Raw genomic sequence first — 27,630 nt, 5'->3', positions numbered from 1 at the left:
GGGCATTGATTAGAAGGCAGGGGAGTCTGTGGTGTGGAATGGGGTTGATGGTTGGGGAGTTTTGGAGGGTAGGTTGAGGGGGTTGTGTGATGTGGTTAAGAAGAGGGAAGCAGGTAGTCACTGGTCTCCGAGTGACGACTGGCGCAGTTTTGGCATGGGATGTTAGGTTGATTGTGATTGTCTGGTTCCATGTGATATAATCGCGGCAAAAATTGCCGTGATAACAAAATATTGTGGCAAAAATGCAGCCTTTTTTGCGCCGCAGTCAATGTAAAACATGCGGGGGACACCCCTGCAAACCCCGGACCCATTATACCATTTAAGGGGAGCGGGGTACATCCCCGCAACCCCCGCCCCCTTTAATGGTATAATGGGGCACACTTTTACCGAGTCAAACAGCGGCATTTTTGCCGCGATATTTTTTGACTGCAAAATCTTTGCCGCGATTATGTTACCTGATACCGATTGTCTCGGAAGCAAAAGGACGTGTGACGAATGGAGGTCAGGCGTTATGTGGTTTGAGGCTGCTTGTGGTGGGAAGCCCGTAGTTGAGATGACATGTGTCGATGGTGGTGATCGTTGCTGGTGAGGGAGGAAAGGGAGTCTGGGCAGTGTTCAAACAGGATTTGACAGGAGTTGATATGTGGAGGGCATGGTAGAAGGGGCTCGAATGGTGTGGTTGGAAGACTGATGCAGGGCTGGAGAGGCGTGTAGAGCAGAGGAGGAGGGGCAGTCCCTGCCTCTGTAATTTGAGTTCTTGGGTGCCACTGGAGTGTGCGATAAGGTGGGATGGTCAGCAGGGAAAGTGGTAGAAGCAATGGCTCAGGAAAGGGTGAGACATGCCATGCTGAGGGATGGGAAAAGTGTATTTGAGGGAGGTCTGGGTGGGGTGGCCGCACGGGTTGGGCGGTTGTGGGTGGAGTTGATAATGGGTGCAGGTGTGGCTTAAAAGGGTTTCATTGGGTTCAAGGGTGGTGAGACATGCTTATCAATGGACAGATGAGAGGTGGAAGAGGGTAATGCCTCGGCGGGTCCTGCTGGCTGGGCCGGCAGTTGGGTGGTGTGGAACGGGGCATTGATCTTCGGAGCACCAATGGGTCCCAGTGGTAAGGGGGTTGGAATGGGTATGGGATGAAGCAGCAGCTGTCAAGAAATTCGGTGCAAGGGTAATGTGGGGGCAGGAATGGGATGTCTTTTGGAATTCCAGAGAGCTCCCCGGTATGAAAGTTGGAAGATGTGTGCAGGGGTGAATGAGAAGGGTTGGAGTTGGAGGAGGTATGAGATGTGGCAGCTGTGTTCTTGGATGTAGGTGCAAGGGTTATGCGGGGGGCAGGATTGGGGTGCCTTTTCGAGTGCCCAAGAGTTCCCCTGGTATGAGAGTTGGCAGATGTGTGGTGCCTGGAGGGGTGTGTGGCTCTGGGCAGAGGTGAATGAGAAGGGTTGGAGGTTGAGGGGGTATGAGATGAGGGAGGTGTATTCCTGAATGTAGGTGCAAAGCTTATGTGGGGGGTAGGATTGAGGTGTTTTCCGAGTGCCCAAGAGCTCCCCTGGTATGAGAGTTGGAAGATGTGTGGTGTGCTGACATGGCGGAGGTGTGTCCCTGGGCATGGGTGAATGAGAAGGGTTGGTGTTGGAAGGGGTATGAGATAAGGTAGGTGGGTTCTTGAATGTAGGTGCAAGGGTTGTGTAGGGGGCAGGAATGGGGTGGTTTTTGTACATGGTGGAGAGCTTGCTTGGTACTTGGAGGATGTGAGGTGTGCGGTCTTGGAAGGGTGTGCGACTCTGGGCGAGTGTGATTGTGAAGGAGGTGAGTTTTGTGAGGGGAGTGGTGGTCTAGGTTGTAGGTGTGCCCTACTCAAGAGTGACTTGGCAGTCATGGTGGCTAATCGGTGTCTGGTTGGCGCGATTGGTAGGGGTGAAAGAAGGGGTGGGGTGCTAGGGAGGGCAGTTGTCTCCAGGGGAAAGGATTGTGGTGGGGCGATGGCATTGTTGGAATTGAGTTTTAGGTGATTCAAGTTAGTCCCAAAGCAGTAAAATGACACTTAGATTCAGAATTCAGCACAGAAGTGAAAAACGCCCAGATTCAGAATTTATCACAGAAGTGAAAAACGCCTAGATTGAAAAAAGTGAAAAGGCTAGAGTCAGAATTCAGCACAGAGGTGAAAAAGGGTACATTCAAAATTCAGCACCGAAGTAAAAAACGCCCAGATTTTAAAGTCTGCAAAAAAGTGAAAAGGCTAGATTCAAAATTCTTGCAGAGATGAAAAACGCTCAGATTCCAAATGCAGTGCAGTAGAGAGAATGGCTAGATTCAAAATTCACCACAGAGGTTACAAACGCCTAGGTTCAAAATTCAGCAAAGAGGTTACAAACGCCTAGGTTCAAAATTCAGCACAGAGATGAAAAACGCCCAGGTTCAAAATGCAGTACAGTAGAGAGACTGCCTGGATTCAACATTTAGCACAGAGATGAGAGGCTAGGTTCAGAATACAGCAGAGCAGTAAATTATAACCACACATACCACCTTATTCGAGTATTGGTGACGTTGTGTGGTACAGTGGAGCAGATCTGTCTTAGAGAATGGTGAATGCCGATGCGCTAGATGCAGACTTGTTGCTGTGTGGGGCTCAAGCTTTATGGTAGTGTTAGGGAGTGTTGAGCTGTGGCTTGGAGTTGGAGGGGGAGTTATTCGAGTATTGGTGACGTTGTGTGGTACAGTGGAGCAGATCTGGCTTAGAGAATGGTGAATGCCGATGCGCTGGATGCAGACTTGTTGCTGTGTGGGGCTCAAGCTTTATGGTAGTGTTAGGGAGTGTTGAGCTGTGGCTTGGAGTTGGAGGGGGAGTTATTCGAGTATTGGTGACGTTGTGTGGTACAGTGGAGCAGATCTGTCTTAGAGAATGGTGAATGCCGATGCGCTGGATGCAGACTTGTTGCTGTGTGGGGCTCAAGCTTTATGGTAGTGTTAGGGAGTGTTGAGCTGTGGCTTGGAGTTGGAGGGGGAGTTATTCGAGTATTGGTGACGTTGTGTGGTACAGTGGAGCAGATCTGTCTTAGAGAATGGTGAATGCTGATGCGCTAGATGCAGACTTGTTGCTGTGTGGGGCTCAAGCTTTATGGTAGTGTTAGGGAGTGTTGAGCTGTGGCTTGGAGTTGGAGGGGGAGTTATTCGAGTATTGGTGACGTTGTGTGGTACAGTGGAGCAGATCTGGCTTAGAGAATGGTGAATGCCGATGCGCTGGATGCAGACTTGTTGCTGTGTGGGGCTCAAGCTTTATGGTAGTGTTAGGGAGTGTTGAGCTGTGGCTTGGAGTTGGAGGGGGAGTTATTCGAGTATTGGTGACGTTGTGTGGTACAGTGGAGCAGATCTGTCTTAGAGAATGGTGAATGCCGATGCGCTAGATGCAGACTTGTTGCTGTGTGGGGCTCAAGCTTTATGGTAGTGTTAGGGAGTGTTGAGCTGTGGCTTGGAGTTGGAGGGGGAGTTATTCGAGTATTGGTGACGTTGTGTGGTACAGTGGAGCAGATCTGGCTTAGAGAATGGTGAATGCCGATGCGCTAGATGCAGACTTGTTGCTGTGTGGGGCTCAAGCTTTATGGTAGTGTTAGGGAGTGTTGAGCTGTGGCTTGGAGTTGGAGGGGGAGTGATATTTGGCTGGGGTCGGGGGAAAGGGCAGTGTTACTGTCAGGGAGGGTTGTGCCATCCATGTTTGCAGTGAGAGAGGCTGCGATTTTATCTGAGAGATTGTGAGGTGGCTACGTTGGAGGCTCCATTGGCGATCAGGGGCAAACAGGGAGTTGAAATTGCCCTTCGCTTATGCCCTTAGCTGGCTACCCGGACAGTGTCTCCCCTTTCGGTGCTAAATATATTTGGACTTCCTCTGGTCACATCTCCCCTGCTCGTGCCACTCAGGACCTTGGAGTGGGGGGGGGCGGGGAACAGTCCAAAGGAGCTTCCTCCAAATGAGCCTTGGTCCACACAGCGGCAAATTACAGGCCTCACAACGGCACTAATTCAACTCACACAGAAAAACCAGTATTCACAGATGATGGTTCAACAGAGCTCTTACCACCTAAACAAGTGCAGCAGCAGAACAAAAAATGAAGCGGGCAGTTGCATGGGAGTGACATCTAGATAGATTTGTGAACATTAGCCTGCGTCGCATCTAGATAAAATTGTGAATGTTAGCATGCCCACACTTAGGTGAAACTTGAATGTTAGCATGTGCCAAACTTAGAATTGGGAACATTAGCCTGTGCCGCATCTAGACAGGATCGTGAAGGTTAGCAAGAGGCCCACTTAGACGGAACTGCAAATGCTAGCATGCCAAATGTCAGGTAACCCACTAACCAATTTAAGCTCAAACTCTGCATACTTATCTCACTCAAAAAACTCACACAACCATCTCTTGCACAACAAGCGCACGCACTTCACAACACTGCAACAACACATAAGCCGGAGCAACAGCACACGCGGACTGACACCGATCCAATCCCCGCACCAAAGCTCATCATCTGGTGTATACCGAGTTGAAGCTGCCAACAGAACACCACTCCTCTCACTATCCTACTCCCTCTTCACCTTACTAACTCATCCCACCTTATCATTTACAGATCCGCCAGAGTGCCTGGGGACCAATTCCGTTGGTGAAACCCAATTCCTTTCACTTTGATGTTATGTTATAAAGTTAGTTGTTTTTTGTTCTGAAATGCTCATGGTGGAAAGCTCTATCAGCTGAATATGAAATGATTTATTTGATAGTATGTTAATTATGTAAAACAGGGCATACTAGTGATTCATATATACTAGTCTTTGTGCCGGCAAGCCTGTTATTTTGAGCTGGAAACTGAATGTTTGTGTAAATGTATAAGAAAGGAACATGCCCACATGTGAGGAACATGATGTTGCATGATTCCATATATTACATTTAAAGGCAGTTTTTTACACTTTAACAAAATATTAAATGGCATCTCCAGTTCCTCTGCCTGGTAGCAGAACATCTGGAATCATATACTGTTGGTTTCTTTGAAGCTGAGAGCTCGTCATTTATGACTGCTGAGAATGCTGGTTGTCATGGTGCACGTTCTTTGATGTTTAGTTTCTCATGGCCACTTATTTATACAATAGAGAGATATAGAGACTGCACTCAAAATTCTATAGATTCAACAATCTTAGGCGTAAAGTATAATTAACAAATTATAATTAAGGCTTCAGGTTTTATGGTATTTATTTTTCTGCCACTTCCGTCTGTATTTATCTATATTTATGTATCCATTTATAATTAAGGCTTCCAGTTTTCTGTTCTTACTGTTTTTTTACACATAAGCACAGATAGAAATCGATCGGCTTTCGGTCTGTATTTATTTATAAAACTGGAACAAAATGGAAAACAGTTATTTCTGTCTGGTTCTCTATGATGTCCCTCATACATCGCAGGCCAAATTGTTGACAACAAGCAGTCACAGGAGCAACTGTTTGTTTTTATGGAAATAATTGTGCTAACATTTCTTTACTATGTGGCTGCACGGTTGCTTTAACAAATACATTTTTTATTAGAATAAATGCAGAAAAATACTGCTTGTGAATTATCTCTTTATATGACAAAAAATAAATGTGGATAAATACAGATGGAAATGGCAGAAAACTAAATACCATAAAACCGGAAGACTTAATTATAATTAATGCAGGTGCATACTGTAAAGGGGTTCTGCCCTCGATGAACCCTGGAGAAACCACTAACAGACTGTTTAGAGAGGAGACTGTCTAGAACCCAGCGGAACACTTCTAAATGGAACCAACCAGTTAATTATTTACGCAAGTTAGCAAATGATGTTCACAACATTATAAGTAAATGAAAAAACAGCACATCAACAGTTTAATTAACAGAATAAAGTAAGTCCCATATACAATTGGTATAAAAACAAAAATACTATTTATTTACTAGCAAAAAGTACCTATTCTCAGAACGGGTTCTGCGGACAGACATGACAACAGTCTCATAAATAGTTGAAAATCAATGATCCTGTAGGTCGCTGTTACGATTCGCTCATCGTTTGATGTGCCTTGCACTCTGAAGTTAACTGTACTCAGAATGGACATGTATGGTTGGCTGACATACCCCAGAGCAGACATTGGGGGTGAGGCGAGAGTTGGTGTGCTGCTGCATACTGGGACCTACTCTGCTCTCTCCCCACCTGTTGCCTCACCCTGGTGTGGTGCAGTTTGTTGCAGTGCATTGCACTTACAGAAACACTGCATTCTAGGGTTGCGGAGTGGTCCTTCTGCGACCACATTGATGTTTCGCTGATTTCAGGCAACCGTCTCATGTGTGAAGGTGCTGAAATCCAGAGAAAGGAGTGAGTTGTCCCAGCGCTATGTAGCCAGTAATGTCCGGAGGGTCCTAACAGGTACGTATGGACAATTTGGTGCAGATTGGGGAAACGGTGTGGAATTGTATAAGGAACAACGCTTTGCCAAGCCACAAACCCACAAACCCATTTTGCTTTTGCTGAAATCTGGGGAACAGGTTCGGGTATCCAAATGACATGCAGCCAGCATTGTCTGTGGGGTCCTAACAAGTAACTATGCACATTTTGGTTTGGTGAAACGGTGTGGAATTGTATAAGGAAAAACGCTTTGCCATAAACCCAGCCACCCACAAATTTTCAATTATTTTTTATTTTTTTATTTTATTGTTATATGGTTAAAAAAAACTTTAACAACCTTCCTTAAAACACATCATCTTAGTTACATAACATTTCATTTTTCCCAATCCTTGAATACCCTTACATTTAAAATTCATACTGAATCAATTTAACAGAAGCAGTCAAATTAATTTACATTTACACAAGATCATAATCAATTTGAGGCAACCTATTTACGGTAATGCCAAAATCTCTTTCAAAAAATGGATTGCTGCCGTCAGCCAATGGTTAGTACCTTGAGAACCCATAACTCGCTGCCAAATCGTGCCCACCCCACAGATGGATAGTTTTCCAACCAAGTCATCGAAGTAGTGGGGACGCCTGTCATGTAGAGTGCCACAGTGTAGCAGCAAATGCTCCAATGACTCTACTTGGCCCTGCTCTGAGCAGTAGCAACAAGACCTCGACTACCACGAGATCCCAATTTTTACACCCTCAATTTCTTTTGTTGGTAGTAGGTTGAGTCTCAGCCTCATAGCTGTTCTGCGCCATTGCGGGCTCAGGGATTTATATATATATATATATTTATATATGTCAGCGGCATACCTGCAGGTCTGATATCAATAAGCATATCTTTGAAATGCCTATGTGATCTTGCTTTTCCAATTGTCAGGGTCCAATCTCTTTCTTTTCATTTTGTCCTGGTTTTCAAGATGCAGTACAGGAACATGTCCATTGAGATGCCGCTTTCCTCCAGAATTTGGTAGCATTCCAGTTCCCATTTATTGAAACAGGGCCATGTTTTGGAGTCTAAGAGCAACCTCAATTCCCACCAGATAGAACCCTGCTCAGCTCACAAGATGTTTTTCAATACTGCATGATTTATTGACAAAAGATGGTACTTAATAGAGGGAAGGCCTAATTGATAGCGTATCACCGCCATGGGGACACTGTTTGGAAGCATCAGGACTTTCCTCCAGAATACGCCCTCAAGCACCTCCCAGCATGTCACTACTGGTAGTCCCTGGTTTTCCCTGCCATATAGCAGCGAAGACACCACCTTCAGTTTGTAATGTTCCAGGACAGGTGTTAATGAAAAGTAACCAAATGTTCTGTTTATTTCAGCTGCCTCGGACGACATCATTTGTACCTTTGAGCTTAGGCTACTCTGCAGTTCTGCGTTGTTCTGCAGTGCCTGCAATCTAGTGCCCAAATAGACAAAAGTCGGAACATTCTCCAAACCTCCCTATTCAGACACCAGTGGAAGATCCTGTCTCATGCCTGGCCAAAGAACCATAATTTTTGATTTCTTCATGTTAATTTGTTCAGACTTGCAAATGCTGCCAATGCGTCCAGCTTCCGCTGGAGGCCAATTGGAGTGTAGTCAAACAGTACCAAATGTCCGGCATAAAATAAGTAGTCTAAACTTAGTGTGTATAGGCGAGGTAAGAAACTATGAATATTTTCAAATGTTCTGCTGATTTCGGAGGTAAAGAGAATAAACAGAAGAGAGGCCAGTGTGCATTCTGTTTCAAGCCTCTGGTGGTTTCAAAGGCTGCTGAGTTTCCCCTGAGCATTTTGCCGGACTCTGATGGTCGTGTCTGAATGAAGAGCTGTTAGGAAAGATTCCCATTTATGTGAATTCCCTCCAGTTGTGTACCCCTCCCCCCAACTTTTTGCTGCTGTTTAAACACCATAGTCTGCCTTTGCCAGTGAAGCACAGCCTTCAGCTGCACTCCACTGGGCTTTCGTTCACTTTGTTATGGGGAAACTGACATGCCCTTAAAGACAGTCACTACTGGGAGACTTTGTTTCCCTTAGTCCTCTCCACCTTCTTTCAGGAGCCGTGGCAGCGAGATTCAAGAGGCAGAAAACATCAGGCAACCACGAGCACCAATTTCCCCAAGGCAGTAGCAGAGATCCACAAAAGCCTCAGCAGGACCCAAGAGCAGAGCAGCAGGCACCAGCACAGCCAAAAGACCAGAAGTCAAATAAACTGAAGCAGAGCCCTCTAAAATAAGGCTGCAAAGAGAACCAGGTTTAAGTAATTCCAATCAGGCAAAACCCACAGCTGAGGCCTCATTCCGCTGCATCTGGGCCCATCCAGAGACCTCCCGACCCAGTCAGGCAGGCCTGAAGCATGCATGCCATTACTACCTTGGAAACAGCCTCTGCCAAATGCAATGAACATGCAATGAATTCTATGATAAGATCCCCACATAATGAAAAGGGTAAGCATAACATGGATAATGGGAATACTAACACCACAGCTGAAACAATACAAACATGTAGGGTCAACGACCAACAGGACACCGTGATTGGTTACACCTACCAGCCAATTAATTTACCCTCCCCACCTCCGAACACCTCAGTACTGAATCTAACGCTCCTAAACACCAGATCCCTGGCCAAACATACTTTGGATGTCCGGGTCTATATCACTGACAACAGTATTGATATTATGTGTGTTACCGAGACCTGGTTATCGGAGGCGCATGGACCCACCGTAGAACAAGTTACCCCTCCAGGCTACACTTTTTTCGTGAAACACCACAAAGATGGTCATGGGGTGTTGTCGCAGTTATTTGCAAGGAGGAGTTGAAAATGTACAAAGCAAAATTGACTGTGAGGGATGTGATATTTTACACATCAAATTTATTCTAAATCTTAACTTTAGCATACACTTGGTAACGGTATATAGACCACCAGGAGTCTCACATAACTTTAATGAGGATCTCACTAATGAGCTTAGCGCTATACAGACTACGAACTCTGCCATAATAATAGTTGGGGATTTGAACACGTGGAAAGGAAATACTACGGACAAAAAGCTAAGGAACTGGAAAAGTTGTAAAAACAAAAATAAAATCTCGGTGCATAACAACGATCCAACACACATTAAAGGGAATACCTTGGATTGGATGGCCAGCTATAACATAGCATTATCAAGAATTACTACTACACCGTGCTGCATATGGTCCGACCACTCATTTGTTTCTAGCCAAATACTGCTTCCGCTTTCCAAAAGGCCTAAACATGAGGAAACCTGTTCATCAGCAAAAATGGTTCACAGCAGAGCTGACTAAATTGAAAGCCAGCAAAAGACGCACAGAGCGTCCCTGGCTCAAAGATCAAAACTTAAATAACAAGGTCACCTGGAAACTACATGAAAAAGCATATAAAGAAAAAATCATGGAATCCAAGCAGACCTATTATAACGACCAAATTGAGTTAGCAGGCAACGACACAAAGGAGCTCTTTCGTCTCTTTAGGTCCTGGGAAAAACCAGAGGTCTTAAACCGTACTATTACACCTACTGAAGAGGACTGTGTCAGAACACAGAAGGCCTTTGCTAACAAATTGCTATGTGCCCAAAACAAAATTAGGAGAGAACTACAGAACCAATCCCCAGTTATAAACTCATCCATCTCTGGGAATGAAGAAATTAGTCATTCGACTGATCATATGTCACCCAAGAATGAAGAGTAGAAATCAACCCAAATAGGATTTAAATTTCCAGAGATCTCAGTCACTGAGATTGAAGTTATTATGAGAGCCTTGAACCGGACCAGTTGTCCGGGGGATCTTATCCCTTCAAAGATAATCTTGGACCACTTGGACATTTTTGCTCCTTTCTTATGTAGATTTGTTGACGCCTCTTTTAGGCACAGCACTGTTCCGCAGGCCATTAAAACAGTGGCTGTTACGCCCCTTTAAAAAAAGGCAGGCTTAGATCCAAAATACGCTACCAACCTTCGGCCTATCACAAATACTTTATTCTTTTTAAAGCCGGTCGACAAGGTAGCTACAACCCACCTTCAACTCCACATTGAAAATACAGGCCGGTTACATGAAAGACAATCAGGTTTCCGTCGCTTTCATGGCACAGAGAGCACTCTGATGGACCTCCAAACCCACATGCTGACTTTAATGGAAAAAAGCAGATTGGGCCTGTTGATATTGTTAGATCTTAGCACAGCTTTCGATCTTTTAGACCACAAGATATTATTGAAGAGACTGCTAGATACGGGTGGACTTGCTGCCAAGATGATAAATTGGGTCAGACCCTTTCTGGAGGGCAGACGATCCAGGGTACATTGGGGAGACGCGTCCTCTGAAGTGGAAACCAATATGTGTGGCCTCCCTCAGGGAGCATGTTTGTCACCTCTGCTCTTCAACATTTATATAGTTCCTCTCTGTAGAGAACTGGAAAAGTTGGTCTTTTTCTTTACAAATTACGCTGACGATTTCCAGCTGTCAATGGAGCTATCAGGAGACCATCAGGAAGATCAGTACAAATTAAATGAGGTATATAGAGTTATAAAGAACTGGATGACTGCAAATTGGTTATGCCTAAACGCCGGGAAAACGGAACTTATCATTTACGGGTCCAAGAAATCTAGAGAGACCTTAGTTCCTACTTTTTCTAGCTTCCCGGTTGAGGACAGCCTCATAGAAATGGTCGATTAGGTGAAGACTCTGGGTGCATCCCTGGAAGCCTCTTTGGACGCAGAGGCTCAAGTGGATGCTATTGAAAAGAATACCCAATACTACTTGCGAGCATTGAGACAAGTCGCCCCACTAATTTCTAAAAATAACCAGGACTAGGGGGCACACCTGCTTCAGTCCCCTCTTGGTGGCAACTGTAGCAGTAATCATTCCTTCCTGGGATAAACGCACTGACACTGAGGTATCAGTGTACAGAGGTTTTATGAAATAAAGAAGATGCAGGTCTATATGCCAGCAGCCAGTTTATTCCAAAGATGTTCTCGGACCACTGAATCAAACGCTGCTGAATCATCAACAAAACAGAGATAGAGAGCCCTATCCATTCCATTGTATGTGTCAGCCAAAAGTAACTGCAAGGCCCACATGGCTAATACTGTGGAATATCCTCTCCTGAAATCAAGTTGATGCGGTTGGAGCAGATGTAGATTTTCTACCCATTCTTCCAGTAGTTTTTGTAATATAGTGGCAAACACTTTACCACTCGAATCTAGCATAGCTAACAAGCAATAATTTCATGGGTCACTGGAAGGCCCTTTTTTATGAACCGCTATTAAGGTTGATGATCGCCAGCTATCTGATATCATGCTACTATCCAATATTTCCATAAACATTATATGGCGAACCTCTGCCCAAAAAGGAGGATTCCCTTTCATTACAATGTTGGCTAGCTCATCCAGTCCCGGGGCTCGGGACGATTTCATCCGCATGATAAAGGTGGAAATTATAGTACAGCCCATCCCATCCCTTAGATCCTCGTCTTCTTGGATTGACTTAATGGCCATGTAACTACCCGATTCACTATCCGAGTATGTCTCCATAATAAATTGGAACCACTGCTGTTCACTGATGCCAGACAATTCTTTTGGGGATTTACTAACCAAATAGGTTTGATACAGGGGCCAAAATGTATGTGAATCATTAGTTTTATTAAGCTTGAAAACCAATTTCCAATTAGCAGTTAACAAAAGTCTTTTATGGTGCCCTAGCCAATTATTATATATTGTTTTTGCGGTCGCCAATTCAGAAGTTTACCTAGCAAATAAGGTGCTATATTTGTGCTTAATAATGACCAACTCGCTCTAAAACTTTCTTCTTCTCATAAATCCCAATGTCAAATTGCTTGAACCCAGGCCTATGGGTACATGGCTGCATCATCCGCAACAGATATTATAATTGTCCATTACAATTGGTATATAGGTCCTGCGGCTTCCAACCCAGCTTCTCAATATACTCACATATTTTCCAGTTATTGATCTCTGCCCAAATAATGTGATTACCTGGTGCAGATGTCTCAGCCGTACTCAACATTGGCCATTACTTTGTCTGTAAATTAATGTCAAACATGGTCTTCAAAATTGCATGATCGCTTAGCATAGTAGGATTAATCACATAACTACAAAGCAAGGAACGAAGTACATTAGTAGCAAACATACAATCAAGTTCTGAAGAGGAATCACCTGCCTGTCTCGTGACAATGTCAATCAGAGAAGCCTTCCCACAATGTATTAGGGGCTCTAAATGGTACTGTAACAAATTGTCAACCCGTACTGCCCCAAGCTTGATTAGTTCATGTGCATATAAACTAAGTACTACAGAGCTTTTCTTAGGTATAGATGTATCGCCTTCCAACCACTGTGTTGGTCTGAATTTTTCTATGATAATTTTGCGTGAGCTAATCCATTCATTCATGCATTCATTCAAGTACAAGCTATGTATAGCATTATAGTTTTGGAGCTATTATAGATGGAGATTTGCTAATAGGCATGTAGAAAGATATATTTAGCTTCTTATTTTATAGAGCACACATTGTAGTGTTTCGAAGCGCTAAGATATTATGTTTTGTCCATCATAAATCCAGCTCATGCTGAGCGCGGAGTGGGAAATGTGTTTGCAGTCGAACACAGTGGAAGCAATGTTTCCAAAATAAACTGTCTATTGGCAGTATCTGACAAGATATAGCCAGCACATAGAAACAACCTTGGCTGGCTGCGGAGAAAGAGATAGCATGAGACTGTCTTGTGCGAAGAGACAGGAATGTTACACAATATGCTTGCTGTTCTTAGGATAGAATAATAGAGGCGAACATGTCACTGTGTTCTAGTACAGTACACGATTATGCTATGTTGAAATAATGTAGGTTGCCATAGAATGCTTTCTACGCATGCAATTGTAGAATGCATAATCATTCTGTATAACTGTAGATTGCTGTTCTGTTGAGAGGGGAGAGCGAGGCAGTCTCACAGTCTCAGAGAGGGGGCTGGCTGAGAGCTAGAGAGCTGGCTGTGGAGTTAGGGTAGAGCTGGGAGGGGTGGGTTTTTGCTAGAGCACGCGTTGGTAGAGAGTGCTTCTTGTTAGAGATTAGTGACTATTTACATGCATGAATAAAGATGCATTCTGTTTGAAATATCCGATTCCTGTGTCTTTGTGATCTTCTATTTTGTTTCAATAGCATGGTATATATTTAGTTTCACAAAATGGCGCCCGCACGGGGACCCTCCCAATGGTGATCGAGGACGGTGTTTGGGACTGGAGTACCAGAGGATCCCTGCTTGCCAAGTAGGACGAAGGTTCCTTGCAGCAACTGCTACTTCTGATCCACTTGTTGGCCAAGATCGTCTCCGGCGAGGGTTTGAACCGCGTTGGTTGCAGCCGGGATACTGTTTGCATCTTTTTTTTGGATGAAGATTACCAGGCACAGAAATCAGAGTTCGAGTTTGATGGGAGATCACGTTGACTCTCTTTGGAATTAGTTGAGCATGCTCCAAATTTTTTTGAAATTGGTTTGTTTTGAAATAAATTCACTCATATTTTGCCAGGCTAGAGAAACGTTTTGTTTAAAATGCTTGAAGATAGTTTGGGAACTCACACGTGTTGTGAAAATTTGTTTGCTGGGAAAAAACCCACAGGGTTAGAAAATTAAATAATGACGCCATACCTTAGTGGAATGAGAGCAATACGGGATAGACTGAGAACTATGTTAAACAACTGGGATGAGGTCTCAGAATCAGTGCACCAGTCAGTGCAAGAGAAAGAGCAGATAGGGTTTACCCAGGAAAAGATGTTACCTGGGGCAGACTCAGTTGTGACAGATACCATGTCACAAGAATGTTCCATTGACAGCTCAATGGTTCCAGCTATTGCCTTGTCAGGGCAACCGTTAGTTTCTCTCTGGTTTTCATGTACACCAGAAATATGACCTATGTCACAGCCAATACCCATTACTGTTGGTCCCTTTACAGAGAAATGCCACTTACTGACATCCCATTATGGAGATAACCTATTGGGAGTGAATGTGTTGAGAGAATTGTACACAGTGATTCAGTGCAGTTCTGATGGTGTTTACATGACAGTATCCTTGCAGAGAAATGCTTCAACACAGTACTTAGCATTGCATTCAGATTTGGTGGGGAAATGTGAAATTGCTAGAGAGTGCTGCTTGTTAGAGATTAGTGATTATTGACATGCATAAATAAAGATGCATTCTGTTTGAAATATCCGATTCCTGTGTCTTTGGGATCTTCTATTTTGTCTCCATAGGTTAGTATATATTTAGTTTCACAACCGTAGGTCCCAAGATGTTAAACAGTGCACATTAAAATCCCCTCCGACCCATATTTCACCCCCAGTGTGTAAATTATCAATAGTACGAATAATGCTCTCCCTTAGATGACCAGACAAATGTCCATCAGGAGGATCGCAGACGTTAACAATCAGCATATGTGTGTTGATCGATGGGAACTTAGCAATGGTAATGCACATGCAGTTAGGTGGCTTCCCATCCACACTGCACCCTTTAGCATTCATTGTGGAGCATATACCATTGCAAAGACCACCCTTCGGACGACCTCTAGGGTTAAGTAAAGCTTTCCGTGTGAATACAGTATACCCATCCAGGGAAATATCTGTAATGAGCCAGGTTTCTTTTAAAAGGAAAATGTCAGCTGAAATAAGGGCCTCAACGCCAGCCAAGTGAGAAGAAAACTAATTTTAGCCCCGAGTATTCCAGGCTAGAGCAGAGCATTTGCATCTATTCATTCTGGTTCAGTACTGGCAGTCAGCATGCACCGACTGCCATGTGGCAATTTTCCTTTATCCCTGACTTGGCTTTGGCTGTGATTGCACCCAATGCGATGCCAGGTCCTTATATTGATTAGGTTGTAGCTCTCCTGGGTGTCGCAAGCAGTTCCCAAGTGTGTTAGATTCACCATCCTGCAAGGCTCCCTGACTTATCTGGACATCAAACCCCAGATCACGTAAATCCATAGTTGTAGAGATTATTCTTTCCACCGCCACCAGAGAAACAAAGGACATGATAGACCAATTTGTTATACTGCGGATAGTTGGCAACTCCACAGATTCAATATCCTGTGGTCTTAATATTTGTAGGCCCTTAATTTGGCTAGAAAGGGCCATTAGATTCTTCAAATTGAGAAATGGGCTTTCATTTGTGGGCACTATTTCCTCAAATCGTAGTACCCGTTGGCCTACATCATTTGTGGTCGCACGCTCGTTCTTTCTCTTGCTGTGTACTGTTTGTAGGTCATTGCCCCCATAGTTAGAGTTCGTCATCACAGGTGGATTTGCGGTAGGAGGGGGATACAATTGAGAACTTTTCCATAATTGAGTGAGGCTTGGTAAATTGCTGGAAAGGAATGAAAGACTGTGCAGAAGGCATCGCTGGGCGATAACTTGCAATTGCGACTGTTGATCTTAAGGCTTAAGATATTGAATAGTAGTTACATGTGGCACTCGATTTTCCTGCTGGTCTTCCGTGATATTTGGTGTGTTAACCGCCCTTGAAAGACCCTCCTCCTGTGCTTGTAGAGTGTTGGATGCCGCTAATTCTGGTATTTGCAGCCACTTGTCCAATGTTCATGTAGGTGCAGGCTCTGTTTATCACTAGCTATTATGCTTCGCTGACTCTGACTCTTCACAGCCTTCTGACACAGTCTTGAGACACTGTCCCCCCAGGATAGTCAGTCGGGGACATGGAGGGCATGTGGTAGATGGATCAGTAAGTATTGGGGGTGCTCCCTTCTTTTCACCTCTCTGCTTTCTAAGAGGCAGGTTTTTGTTTGATGAAGCGAATTTTTTTTCATGGCAGGTTTATGTTGAATGGTTAAGGTGGGTGGCTTTGGTTGTACAATTGGAGTTACCACCAGCTGAGAAGCCCTTGACACTTCAATCCACTTCAAGCCATGGTTTAGATGTCAATATGGTCAATGGTGTATTCTTCAATCTGGACCGTTTCAATCGACCTCTGTTCTTTCGGGTTCGACAATAAAACAATCGTAGGGGAATTTGCACTATTGGCCAAAATAACATCGACAACTAACACCAAAACGCATTTGAGCTCATTCTGTGCGCTTGCAATAGTCGAACACAACCCAAGGTAGTTAGCGTTCCATTGTGATGTCAACCCCAGCAGTAATCTCCATCAAATCGGGACTAGCTGACAGATTAGTAGAAATAACACCTGAAAGATCATTTATCACCTTGGACTGTCTCACCAAAGGACTTCCTGTGCAAATTTAAACACATAGGGCCTCATTACGAGGTAGGTGGTAAGGGATTACCGGCACTGGTAAGGACACCGGTGCCAGTAATCCCTTACCACCCTATTTTTACAGCGTTAAGGGACGTCAGAGCTAATAACGGTACCGCAAAATTGCGGTACCGTTATTAGCTCCATCTCCATTCCCATTGAGCCCTTGTCATTTGCTGAGACTGCGACTTATTTGTGGGGGAAAAACATTCTGTGATTTTTTGACCCGCCATGATTTCTTTAACCTTATGCTTAAAACACGTGTCGCTGAGGGAAGGGGATGGGGGTACTCTCTCACCCTGCATGATCGTAGTGGCTTTGCTGTTTGGGAGGTTTTACTTCAAGACCGGACTTACCGGCCAACTGCCCACATTCAGCCAGATGATGCCGCTCTGTACGCCCCCTCAAAGGGTAGATGCACGTTAAAGAAGATTTCATCCCACACTGGTATGCATGGTAAAGTTGTAAGCAGAGCACTCCAACCGCACTGCTGGTTGCACTAATTATATGGCCCGAGCAATCATTTTTGCTCCAAGATTAAGGGCCGGTAGCAGCCAATGTTGTAGTCAGAGTGAGGTAGGATGTGACCACTTATCCTGCACCCAGAGTCGCCACAGACCACCACGAGCCACTCACCTAACCACTCCGCTGTATTGATTTTCATAACCATTGTCATTCTGGAGTGCCACCGGAGAGTCAAACTGCGCCCTGCAGAGTGTTTAGCTTCTTAGATTCAGCAGACCAAGGAATATGGATCCAGCCACGGCAGAGCTCAGAGTACCAAGGCATACATTCTTTTTTTAAATAGATTAGCAGAGATAGCTAAATATAATGTTCTTGATTAGCAAACAAACTTAATTGATTAGCAATTGTTTACTAATATGTTTAATGTAACCACAATGTATTTGTACCCAAGACATGACATGAGCAACAATACAGCATTTATATGTACCGCTGAAGACATTAGTGAGATGAGCATCTGTAAAATGTAAAGGTTAGCTACATGAGTGTACACAAATAAATAAATATGATAACAAGGTTCTGAAAACAGTTTTCACTGCAAGGCTCTCTGCAGTTGGGTGTGGTCGGTGTTCCACAAGGCAGTTTCCTGTATATTTTATGTTCGACCCATCATTTGCTGTGCAAAATGTTCAGACACTTCATAAATGAAAATGTTTACAATATTAAAGGAAAGTCATAGCCTGAAACTAAGTACGTAGTATAGTGATACAGCAAGCGTAGTAATTGTCAACTTCAGGTGCGCAAGATGGCCCTTGCCTGTCATTGTTTTCAATCTAGCGTTAAATACAACTTTCGGGGGAGGGCAGGTTCGCTAAAGGTCCTTAATCCTGAGCCAGGTAGACCCACGTGCAGCATGCCATCCCTGCACACACACATGAACGCTGTATTTAATCCCTATTAGCAAATAGTGCCCAGAGCTTCCATCAGGGTGCTGATACTTCTTTGTTTGTTTTTAAGAGAACCAGGTGTTGCCCAATTCATGCTTCGCTTAAAAAAGAAAATACACGTTTCAGATTGGAAATTACTATTTCCAGGACCTGGAGGTGAGCCAGGAGTGTGCAGCAGGGGGAGAGGGTCCAGGTGTGGCATTTCAGTAGAGACTTGTCCTGGGGCACCACCTCAAGGGACAGAGTGAAAGCTGAGAGGCAAAGCATGTAATGCAGGCGGCCACTTGAAAATTTCCTCTTGCGTTCCAAGCCTCTGTGTTAGCTAGCTCTCTCCCGCAGATGGTAATATATTATGCAAACATAATCATACATCAAAGCGAGCTATGGATGATAACTATAGTGCATGGTGTTGCAGTAGATCTGGAGATATATAGACTGGATGGATCTATTGATCACTACTTTGCGTAAACATCTAGTTAGATTTGTGTATTCATTGCGTAAGAGGAAAGAAACAGACTAAGCAGAGTGGATGGCGTAGCAGGCAGAGAACCTGGAAAACTACTAGATGCAATATTGTAGTTTGGGGCCATCTCACTTTCAGGGTAGCTGGTATGAAGCAACAGGGAGAAAAGCTTGAATGTCAAGGAGTATGGTATCAGCTCATGGATGGAGCACCACTTGCGGATGTATGCACCCAGAAGGTCACAGAAATAGGATTGTCATCAAAATCATATGGCCGTGTAAGGATGTACATTTTCAAAAGGAATGGATCTGCGGTGCTCTTATATAAAAAATTAAGTTAACACAGACTGCTATTTGCCAAACAGGATATAGTTTTCTAAATAAAAGTTTCATTCTGATTACTTCTGGTTTGCTATTAGCACTCCCACACAGGCGTTTGGCCCTTAAGAGTGGAGGAGATGAGTGCTGCTGCATTGCTGCTGCATTCCCTCTCCAATAGTCACTTTGAAGTTGTAGTGAACAGAGAAAGGATGGTGGAGAGAGCCCTGAAGGAACAAGAATAATGCAGGGTCATATGCTGTTTCATTAAACAGGGTGATTTAAATAGCTAACTGTGCTACACAAGTGGCAATTTAATTAGCAACCTACAGAACTACATAGCAAATTGCTATGCAACACTGCTTATTGTATGCCTTGCAGTATGCAGAAACCTCTCCCCTATACTCCTCTGCAAAGATAAAGGAAAGAACCTTGCAGCATCTCGATGTATCGGCATGTCAAGCCACACATCCAGCAAAAACAATTGCAATTACAGCAGGCGGCTTCCCAGTGCTTGCCCGAAAGAGGCATGGCAAGCCCAACCAGTGTCGCCCCAGCGCCACAGGCATCCAAAACGCCTGCAGTGCATACATATATACATTTATTTACAAATGTGTATTTATATATATATATATATGATTCAGAAGAAAACGACAAGTCAATACCTTAATTAGGCTAACAAAGCCATTTATTTCGCATATTTGCGAGCTTTCGTGGAATGTCTCCACTTCCTCAGGCAGAGATGAAATGAAGCCATTGGAAAACATCACAGCATTACAGCTTTCATAGCCCCTCCTGCAGACACCCCTTTATCTGTGCCTGTATGTACCTGATTTGTAGTTTTGCATGTGGATTTTCAACTCCCCCACACATTGCAATCTTCAAGGCCTAAATGGTACACTGTGTTAAATAGGGCAAAGTGGAGAGCAGGGAAAAGAAATGAAAAAGCAGCCCACCCTGTTGGTGTGCTCTCCAGAAGGCAGGAGGGGTTGGTTAGGTGTCAGTCATTGTATGCGCAGTCCAGTTGAAGCTCGGTATGTCAGGCCAGTCCCTTTAAAAGATCAGTGCTAGCACAGTCATCAACATATCAGGTTTGTTCCTCTAGAGGTCTGAAAGAGGGGATATACAGCCAGTTTATGTGTTAGGCCTGTGTCCCGTGGAGCCCAGTGTGGTAACTTTGTGTCAAATACCCTATCAGGATTGTGTTACATCCCAATCAAGAGGAAAGGGTGGGGTTTGATTAGGGACAACGGCCGTGGAAAGCCTTTTGCAGATGGGGCTGGGTTGGATGAAGTTTGACAACAATTAATTGCCTTAGAGAGGCTGGTGCAGTGCCAGCTGAAGAGGAAAGGATGGGGTTTTACTAGGGACAAGAGCCATGGAAAGCTTATGGCAGATGGGGATGGGTTAGAATAATGGACAATGGGATCATTGAAAGAGCTCAACTTTGGTATTTCATCAGCTGCAGACATTAGGCAACTGCTGATGCCTATCAAATCCGATTTTAATTACAGTGACGATATACTGGTCTATGGTACATCTCCAGAGGTGCAAAACCAGGCACTGATGGCGGTATGTGAGACCCTGAGTAAGACAGGTCTCACGTTGAACTTTGACAAATACCATATCAACAAACGCAAAATCAGGTTTTATGGCCACATCTTCTTGGCAGAAGAGATGCAACCCAACCCAGAAAAAGTGTGCACTATCAATGACTTATCTGCACCCAGGGAGGTTTTGGAAGTGAGACCCTTCCTGGGAATCAGTGGATATTGTGCATGGCACCTCCCAAGACAGGCCATCGCCACAGAGCCCCTAATGTGGGTATTTACGAAGGAGGAGCCGTTCCGTTGGTCTCAGGAGTGCAAACACGCCTTTGCCAGTATTAAGGAGGATCTAGCGAATGCCCATCATCTGGCATACTTTGACCCGGCCTGGCACACAGAGATAGTGGTGGATGCCAGCCCTATGGACCATTTTAGCTCAAAGGAAAGAGACAGATTCCCTGGTGAGTCACATTGTGGTGTATGGCAGCATAGCATTGTCACACACCGAAAGTGCCTACTCCCAGGCAGAGAAGGAAAGCCTGGCGGCTGTATGGGCATGTTAGCATTTTCATCATTTTATTATTGGAAAAAATGTCACGCTGGTGACTGACCACCAGGCCCTGATATCACAGTTTGGCAATCCGCAGACGAAGATGCTGCTGCGCATGGGGAGGTGGGGGATCCACCTGCAGGAATACGACTATAACATGGTACACAGACCAGGTGGGAAGAACAACCTGGCTGGCTATATATAGAGGCACCCGGGGCTACGACAACAGGTGCCAGGAAAGGGGGACGTGAAGTACCTGTACTATGTTCCTGAAAACGCACTCCCACTGGCACTAACACTGCAAGAACTGGCAGATGTGTCACAAGCAGATCTGTTGATTGTGATGGCGATGGAGATGACCAACAAAAACAAGTGGAGGGATTACAAACACCAGCCGCTGTACCACAAGACTGCCAACCAGAAGGAGATGGAAAGACAGACCAAAATACACACTGAACTGGCAGTATCCAACGAGAATATCCTACTAAGGGGATGTCGATTGGTCATCCCGGCTGGTCTCAGGAGACAAATGGTGCAGACGGTGTATGAGGGGCACAGGGGACATGACGCCACTAAGAAACTACTACGTCAGAACGTGTGGTTCCCATTTATGGATGTCATGGTTGAAGAAGTGATAAGGAAATGCATCCCCTGCCAGTGCATGACAAAAGGGGACCACTCTTAACATTGCAAAAAATGGCAATCCCCGACAAGGTTTGGCACAGGGTCCCCATGGACTTCTACAGGCCATTATTCACGGGAAGTTACCTGCTGGTATTTATGGATGAATACTCAAGATTCCCGATCATCAAGAGAACAAACACCACCGCGTTTGCCTAGGTGGCGGGAGTGATTGATGAGGTTTTCAATGAGTGGGGCATCCCCCACACTGTGAAATGGACAATGGGCCCCCCTTCAGTGGCCATGAGTTTCATAAGTTTGCAAAACACCTGGGGTTCTTACATCAGAAAATTACAGCCTTGTGGCCCCAGGCGAACGGGATGGCAGAGCAGTTAATGGCATTTATAAAGAGTGCAATACAAAAAGCCATTATCGAAGGGATGCCGATAAAGCAAGCTCTGTGTAGAATGCTTCGGCATTACCGAAGCACACCGCACAATGCGTCAAGGAAGACTCCTGGGGAATTGATGATCACATACCAAGCAAGAAAGAGAATACCACACTCATCGTCAGAAGCAGGGAGAAGAGAGCATGATGACGATGCAGGGGAACAGGAAATCAGAGAACGAGATGCCAGAAGGAAATCCTGTGCCAAAGAGTGGAAGGACTGGAAACGGGGAGCGAAGATGAAAGTATTCAACGAAGGGGACGAAGTACTGGTGAGACAGAGAATACAGAGGAAGACAGACTCCAGGTATGAAGCGATGCCGCTAGGAGTGACAGAGATAAAAGGGGAAATGGTGATGAACCAGAATGAGAGGAAGGAGGTGATCAGGAATGCCTCATTCTTCAAGCGACTCATCAGAGACGACGACGAGCTGGACAGACAGGGAGACCAGGAGAGAAGACAAGAACAAACCAGTCAGGTGTCTGTGAGGGACGAAAGGGGAAGAGACAACCCTGGAGACCAAGAGCCACAAGAGAGCGAGGTAAAGAGTGACAGGCAGCCATAGCTCTCAACTCACACGCTTTTGGCAGGTGTAACCCGCCTTGTAAAGAGCTGACTCACCCACCAAGCCTCTGGCACGCCCATTCATTTCAATGAACTCTCACCCGCCAAAATCGGGTGTTTTCACCCACTTTTGCAACACAAATGGTTGAGAGCTATGCCGGCAGCCCTGGAGGACAATTAAGAGACCTAGCAGGCTCGTTGAAGAAATGTCAGTGGACGCAAGGAGATATGTGAGGGGGAGGTGTTATGGGTTAATATTTTACCACGCAAGGACAGTTTAAGGAAACCTGCATGACAGGAATGTGAGGAAAAACTTGTAAGAGAAGTAAGTTATAGGAATAAAGTTGATGAAGATAGACCTGGCTCTGTGTATTCCTTCTCTAAATTAGGGCAACAGGGCCCTGGGAGACCAACAGCTCCGGCCCCAAGCACGGCAAATCCCAGCAGGGAGTGCAGGGGGCAGGAAAACACACAGCACAGGTGCCCCTCCAAGCCCAGCAAGGAGAGGAAACGACAGCCAAGCAGGTGGCCCAGCCACTCACCAAATATCCTGAATGGTAGGCAGTAAAATAAAAATGAATAGGTTGTGGGGGTGGGGAGTATTTTACTCTCACGAGGGGTGGGGCAGCTAGGTGTTAGTTAAAAGATGGAATGTATTTCTAAGATGGGGATTGGGAACCTTACAAGTACTGGAATGAGGGAGAGGGACAGAGATAATGCGTGTGCGTATAGAAAATACGCAATCAGATTCAAAATGCATAGAAGGCTCAGGAGTTGACAACTGGCTTGCCTCCGTTTGAAAAGCATTGCCTATTCCACGAACAATATGTGGTGTGCAAATATTTCCATATAGAAATGTTGCCGTTGTACAATTGAGGTGCAGTTGATATGATCATTGCTTTTGCCGTATAAAGATTAATCTAAACAACGGATGAGTTCAGACAATAAGAAAAAAGCAACAAAAAAAAAATCCTTAGCAGAGGATGGTTTCGATCCATCGACCTCTGGGTTATGGGCCCAGCACGCTTCCGCTGCGCCACTCTGCTGCACCGAAAAAATGGTACGCGGGCAGGTTCCTATGCTTCCTCATCGCATCACTGACGTCACTCTTCTGTTGTTATTTTTGGTTGGAGATTAGGAGATTCCCTAGATCAGCCACTGCTTTAGGCTGTTGATATGCATTTCTTGTAACTATATTGGTAAAGCCGTGACACCAAGTACTGTATTTATGCCAATGTAGCAATAATAATACCACTATACCACTGTGTCTTTTCTATGACCCATTATCAATTCCTATATAATCAAAGCTACCTATTCTTACAACTTCATTTTATTTCGCAAAGAAATATTCTCTTAAATCATGGAACTCCATCACCCCTTCATATGACATCTCCAGCTGTTCATTGCTATTATAGAGGCTTTTTAAACGGCTGATCTTCAGATGGTAGCGTGGCCGAGCGGTCTAAGGCGCTGGATTTAGGCTCCAGTCTCTCTGGAGGCGTGGGTTCGAATCCCACCGCTGCCAAGTTTTTTTTTATTGCAATAACGTTTTGCGCAAATTACATTTTATTTCATACAGACTACCTTTATGGCGTATTCCTGCTTCCACTTTTCTCGCATATAGAGCCACGAGTCCCCCGTAAACACGCAGGAACACATTTGAGGGATACAGTAACCGGATTATTAGGGCGGACATTTGTAATACAAGTCGGAGCTGCCACCTCTCACGGCGCCGAGCTGTGCGCACGCCTCTCTACTTCCAGGCGGCACACGCCACGACATAAAGATATCAAGATGGCGTCGGAGGAGGAGCCTCCAAATCATACCTTTAATGATATGTAGACAGGGGCGAGGACATGATCAGAGGAACAGAGTTAGAAAGCAAGTGTCCGAAAAGCGTGAACTGAGTCCAGTTTGTTTTTATTGATTCACTTTGCAATGTCTATTTAATCGACAACTATTGTGAGCACGAAAAGAAATAAAAAAAAGCACGTAGTCGGCAGGACTCGAACCTGCGCGGGGAGACCCCAATGGATTTCAAGTCCATCGCCTTAACCACTCGGCCACGACTACAATTGACGATAAATGTCGGTTTTATTTACTATGACTGTGTTTCACACACCAGTCCTCGTTTCTGACGTAAATAAACAGACGGGCCGTTTTATGCTGACATCTATGGACGGCCTTAAAGTCTGTTTGTAACTGTGAATTCCCTAATCCCTGGTCGCGAGGAGGTCGGGATTGGGGAGAATATGGTATCCTGTCCTCCTGCTCGATACTCCACACCCCGCCCCTTTATTTGCCGGCGCTCAGATAGTGGGTCGCTTTGAGTTTCTCTGGCTCCTCCTGCTCGATACTCCACACCCCGCCCCTTTATTTGCCGGCGCTCAGATAGTGGGTCGCTTTGAGTTTCTCTGGCTCTCGTGGAGTTCGCGAGGAAGGTACTATCGCATTATCCACGTGACCAAAACCCCCGAACATTTCTGGGAATTGTAGTCCGGCAGGAATGTATTACAATGTCAACCTAACTCTAAAAACGACCATATTGGGATAAACTGGCACCGGATGGGCCGCTCACACCTCAGGTGAACAAGCTTCAGTTCCATTCATCGTGCAGTGGCCTTTTTTTTGGTTAAAGTAACCACACGACTCAAAAAATGACTTGCATATCTTTTTCCAATCAGAAAATGGTAAATTGTGTTTTTGACTTTTTTCTGTCTCGCCTTCCCTCCTGTGAAAAATGTAGTCTTTGCGCGTTTTCTGTAGGGAAAGGATATATTCTGCATTACGTCTTGTAAAAACATAGGTTCAATGACGAGTATAGAAAAGAAGCAGGCAGGCAGTAGGTAAAGCTTCTTTATTGGCAACCAGCCTCAGCCCAGCAGTATCAAGCCTACCTTACAGCTCTCCAGATAAGTCTCAACCATCTTTCTGGAATGTAGAACATTAACAGAGTAACATAAGAAAATATGACATAATAGGATGGCTGGAATTCTACAGGTAGTAGAATTCCACCCAAGAGACATTATTACATACTTCATTGGTTCTGTCGACCAAGATCGTTAATAATTGTAGGGTTTCTTGCCATTCTTGGGTTTTAAAGACGTTTCCTTCATGTGCATTTTCCAAGGTGCCTTTTGCTCTTCCTGAGAAAAGGTAAGTAGGTACAGAATAGGTTTGAGTCAACAATAATTTTTCAATTAAAAGAAGACGAGGTGGCCGAGTGGTTAAGGCGATGGACTGCTAATCCATTGTGCTCTGCACGCGTGGGTTCGAATCCCATCCTCGTCGGTTTTTTTTAATTTATTTTGGTTTATGTATGCATCAAAATAAACGGATATCTTCCCGTTTTTGTGGGGCAGATTCGTAATAAATTCTGTAAACCCCTAATAATATGCTTGTCAGACAGATCCCAGTATTCTGCTAGTCATGCCTTCACTCCTGCAGTTTGATCAAGATTCTATGTCAAGACTGGATGCTCATATTATGCTTCTCTATCTTGAATGTCAGAGAGCAGCACCATTGAAAAAACCCAAACTTAACTTCAATATATTTCCCAAGAGCTTCCTCCAATCACAGTCCACACTGGGCATATACAACGTCCCCCTGTTGTATGCTATCCTGCCTCCCATGGTAGATTGTGGGAGGCAGTGTTCGGAAATCTTCGGAGTCACGCCCACTTGATGGCTCCAGCCATACATGCAGCACGAAAAGAAAAGCTAATGTCATAGCCCGCCTACAGCCCGCCCTCCAACATCTCTGTTCAGGGATTGGCCAGAGCTACCAGGTGGGCGTTGTTTCAGGGCCTTCACTCTGTCATGGGAAGCCGAATATCATACAGTATGGTATAATATACGGCTTCCCATGTTTTTTTTTTTTTTTTTTTAATACTGTGGAAAGTCTGGGAGCCTAGCATTCGTTCAGTTGTATTAACCTTTCTATATTTTATTCCAACATCACACTACAGTCAAAATAAGAAAGGTTGTACTGTGACAGCACATAGGGCGCACATGTTATTATTTTAAATGGTATAATTATAAGAAAGGTTATACTGTTACAGTAGATGGTACGCTTAAACATGTTTTATGGCATAATTAACCTTTCTATATTTTATTCCAACATCACACTACAGGCAAAATAAGAAAGGCTGTACTGTGACAGGCGCACGTATTATTTTAAATGGTATAATAATAAGAAAGTTTGTACTGTTACAGTAGATGGGGCGCTTAAACATTTTTTAATTTTTTATGGCATAATTAACCTTTCTATATTTGATTCCAACATCAAAGCACGAGGAATCACTGCCGGAGCCTCTCTTAAGGATAAAGGGGCAGGTTGGGCTCAGTCACACAACTCTGTCATAATGCAGGGGGGTGCACGGTAGGGTCTCCCTTCAGCATGTGTTATTGGGAAGGGAAGTCAACAGTATTTTACGTAATTGGTGTTAAGCTCCCTGTTCACCCGCGGCTTGGTAAACTGCACACTATTACACACTGCTGCAAGTGACTGGTATGGGCTGCGCTATGTCATGGATACAACACCACTGGGTTAATGAGGCTCAAGCCCCCTACCTAAAGTTTGGGCTGTTTGTATGGGGATGAAATGCAGACTAGTGAGAGTCTTTGTAATTCCTTTCCTTTTTTCCTCAGCAGTGCTGTTCTTCAGCATGCATTCAGCCATCACACACTACAATGGGGCATTTCCAACCGAAAGATGCCCTTCCATTTACAGCTACAACTATCAATTCTGTGTCTGCTTCCAAGACGGATCTATGTGATTACTGTGCCCCAATTACTATGACCCCCAAAATGTTGACTTTTTTATTTCAACCCCATTTTCACCTCATATATATGCTGGGAGAGACACCATCAGCACCCCTACATGTATTATGGTAATTCGCATCCCCTGTCTCCCTGGGGTTAACTCACAATGACACAAGTCGTCATCCTGTTTAACGTTTAATCTGGTCCCTACCAATGTATGGGCACCACCTACCTCCTCCCTTGACACCC

General features: G+C 44.6%; 3 non-coding genes across 3 annotated transcripts; 2 read left to right on the top strand and 1 right to left on the bottom strand.

The window, feature by feature from the left end:
* The first annotated feature begins 24,061 nt into the window (after positions 1-24,061).
* On the top strand, positions 24,062-24,143 carry TRNAL-UAG (transfer RNA leucine (anticodon UAG)). The gene has a single exon. It is a non-coding gene; the product is annotated as a tRNA-Leu (tRNA).
* A 466-nt stretch (positions 24,144-24,609) lies between these two features.
* TRNAS-UGA (transfer RNA serine (anticodon UGA)) lies at positions 24,610-24,691 on the bottom strand. Its single transcript has one exon. It is a non-coding gene; the product is annotated as a tRNA-Ser (tRNA).
* Positions 24,692-25,827: 1,136 nt separating this feature from the next.
* Positions 25,828-25,909, top strand: TRNAS-GCU (transfer RNA serine (anticodon GCU)). The gene has a single exon. It is a non-coding gene; the product is annotated as a tRNA-Ser (tRNA).
* The last annotated feature ends 1,721 nt before the right edge of the window (positions 25,910-27,630 follow it).

This window comes from Ambystoma mexicanum, chromosome 1p (genome assembly GCF_040938575.1).
Source record: "Ambystoma mexicanum isolate Mex_15411 chromosome 1p, UKY_AmexF1_1, whole genome shotgun sequence".
In the NCBI taxonomy this organism is placed as follows: domain Eukaryota; kingdom Metazoa; phylum Chordata; class Amphibia; order Caudata; family Ambystomatidae; genus Ambystoma; species Ambystoma mexicanum.
The sequence above is the reverse complement of the archived record's forward strand: the minus strand, read 5'-3'. Positions and strand labels throughout refer to the sequence as shown.